Source organism: Phocoena phocoena, chromosome 5, assembly GCF_963924675.1.
Source record: "Phocoena phocoena chromosome 5, mPhoPho1.1, whole genome shotgun sequence".
Taxonomy (NCBI): Eukaryota; Metazoa; Chordata; class Mammalia; order Artiodactyla; family Phocoenidae; genus Phocoena; species Phocoena phocoena.
Genome location: NC_089223.1, coordinates 101,287,805 through 101,291,183, shown reverse-complemented (window position 1 = coordinate 101,291,183; position 3,379 = coordinate 101,287,805).

Sequence of the window (3,379 nt, the reverse complement as noted above, 5' to 3'; positions counted from 1 at the left end):
ATTTAGTCACCAAAGCATAGCATGTGTACCATGCTTCACACACCTCACGTTTAGATCCATATATACAAAAATATAGGAGCAAAATGAATTGTTTAATGTTGGGAAATGTTTTTCAGACACGATGTTTAACTCTAAGTGCCGTGGTAATTTGTGAATACCTCTGGGACCCCATGCATAATGAGAAGCAATCAAATGGATGTTCTACAATCCTAGGAACTGGTTGGTTGTTATGAAAGAATTACTACATTCCTGCTTTCTGAGCAGGAGAATCAGATAAGTTATCCAAGTGCATCCACAGCTCAAATGGTCCACATCATCTCAAGGGGTCTCCGAAGCCATAGAACCCACAGACCGGGCCTTCAGACCAACCGTCTTCTGTTCTTAGAACATAAGTAGGAGATGAGGCATCTTCCCTGGGGCCTGAATGGTGTCGGTCATGAGAATGGACATTGAGAGTTACGGGTTACACTTTGCCAGCTTGGGTTCCAAGTGACTGAGGTTCCCGCTCGTTCTTTGAATACATTCATGCACATTTTGTGTTTGTGATATTTGAGGCTCCCCGAAATCCAGATCCTAGTGGAGGCGCCCTCTTGTCTGGTTCTGAGGGTGGTCCTGGTGGGGTCAGAAAGATGTGTGGGCCTGCAGGAGAGGAACCAGGTGGGTGGGTGTTGCTTGCAGTCGCCCAGATGTCCTGACCGACGGTAGGAAGGAAGGGGATGGAGAAAAGGTCTTCACTGCTGTTCATTCCAGGCACTGGTCATGAGTGAGAGGTGATTTCATGTCAATTCACGTCTCTCCAGAACCACAGGCAGCCCGGCCAACACACCTTACCCAGGCTTGAGACCTCTTGTGTTTAGGATCCAGGATGATTCTTCATCCCAGCTGAGATCAGCTGGTAATTTAGCCCATGCTGGGAGGGTAAAAAATAATTCCTTGTCCTTATGGGAAGCCTCCTTTGGCCTTACTGTTTCTTTAAAGCAAAACTCAGCGTTTCAGTGCCTCACAAGGAGCCCCTCAACTCCACGCTGCTTCAGTAAGAACTTTACTGACATTTTGGTGGTAAGAAGGAAAGGGGTTTACAATCTAAGTAACATGACAGGGACTTCCCTGGTGGTCCAGTGGTTAAGAATCGGCCTTCCAATGCAGGTGACGAGGGATCGATCCCTGGTCAGGGCACTAAGACCCCACATGCTGCGGGGCAACTAAGCCCGCGCGCCACAACTAGAGAGAAGCCTGTGTGTGCGCTGCAACTAAGACCCGACGCAGCCACAAATAAATACTAAAAGAAAAAACAAAAAACGCTGATCTCTGAAGTAGTGAAACTTAAAAAAAAACAATGTGACAAACTTCACACAAACACCCCTTTAAGTCTTTCTATTCTTTCTCCCCAAATTCTCTCCCAAACCAGCCATCCTACCTCTTCCTTAACACCAAGCCCTCCTCCCCTCCCCTCCTCCAATCCCCTCTTCTTCCCCTGCTCTCACCATAACCCCTTCTAAGTAAAGCAGTTCATATCCCCTTAGCTCTGGTTTGCATCTTCCCAGACATCACCCAGCCCAGCACACACAGGAATTTCCCTGGGGTTCACTGTCTTTAGAAAATAGGGATTGGGGTAAATAAAGAGGGGGCTCTGAGACAGGCTTCCAGGACATGCGGATTCTAGTTGAGGTGAATTCTCAATCCCTCCATCTTTCACCTGATGCAGACTATGAACCATGAAGCCAGAGCAGGAGACATAGGACGCCAGGTCTCCAGTTTGGGAGTGGGCTGTCACCCAGAGGAGAATGAAGTTAAAATAATGGCATTCGTGTACCCAGCCCACTTCCTCAAACTCCTGTTTCTCCTCGTGTTCACATGTGTTCTGGGGTCCGTGGCTCACAGGGGTACCTGAGAAGTGATGCTTGGATCACCCTAAGAGGTTAGACCACCCTAACTAAACTCTATCACCCAAGAACTTTCTCCAAGAGCTTAACTATTTGGTTTAGTTTTTGAGCTGATTCTCCCCTAATCTGCATTTCTTGTCTTCATGGAGAAGAACAAGCAAGGAAAAGTGTTTTGTGGGCTACAGGTGAAGGAAGGAGGTTTATTTATGGAATGTTAGCATCTCTCCAGCCACACTGCAGTGAAAGCTCCATCTAGAGCTGGACAACTCCGGAGAAGATTCTAATTCCTTCCTGGCAGTTGAGATAGCTGCTGGTGTGAAATATACTTCAAATCAATGTCTTTATTGCATCAGGTATTTTTATCTCAAATGAGCCGACATTAAGATCTGGAAATAAACACATGCCTTAAGACAATGTTTATCTACAGAAAATCTCGAGAGAATAAATCCACCGTCTAGCAGCCGAGTAGAATACCGTCTGTGTTTCAAACATGTAATCACTTTTCCACCACTGGGCATTTTTCTTGCTGTTTCTGCTGTCTAGAACATTCTTCACAAACTCTACCCTTTGTTAAAATTCATTTCAGTCCTTTGAAATATCTTCTCAGCCCTTCCTTCTCATTTCTGGGGAAAACTGTTTCCACATTCCTCCACTCATCCAGAGATAAGAAGAGGGGGGTTTCTCTCTCTCTTTTTTTTTGGCTGTACCACTCAGCTTGAAGGATCTTAGTTCCCCAACTAGGGATAGAACCTGGGCCCAGGGCAGTGAAAGCACGGAGTCATAACCACTGGACCTCCAGGGAATTCTCAAGGGTGTTTTCTCTTTCTCTGTGTCCTTTGGTCAGTCTCCTTTCTGCAGTTGACCTAAATGTTCGTGATCCGCTCTCAAATTGCCCCTAATTTGGGTGTGTACATCAGTATCTGCCCCTAAGGATTCAAAAATTGGTTAAAAAAAAAACAAATGATGACAAAGGAGTCCCCTTTGGGGAAACACTGGATAAATACTGTTCGTTGAATGAATAAGCGAATCACCAACCCTCTGCCGTCACAGTTTTGCAGCAGCCACTGTCCCTCCCACAGAGCCCTCTGCCCACTAACCCACAGGCCTGAACCAGGTGTGAAGTGCCCAGCCTCAGTACTCAGTCCTCGTGTGGCCAGAGACTCACAGTATAAGTCTGGGCCTGGATAGTGAAGAAAAGTGAAAGAGTAACAACAAATTTTAATTTAATGTGTTAGAAATGTCTAATGAGCTGTTGGAGGGATTAACACAAAGAGCGGTTGCTCTTCATACTCTGAGAATAATGTCTACAAAATCCTTGAGTGCCTCCAAATGCACTTTCCTCTGTAAATTTAAACTAGAACAAAAACAGGATACTAAGAGAATTGACAGATGGCCCCCAAATCACACAGTGGAACCACATTTGGAAAATACAAGCTAATGGAATTATGAAGTGTAAAAATAGGCTAAAAGAGGAATTAAACTGTGTCGAGGATCTC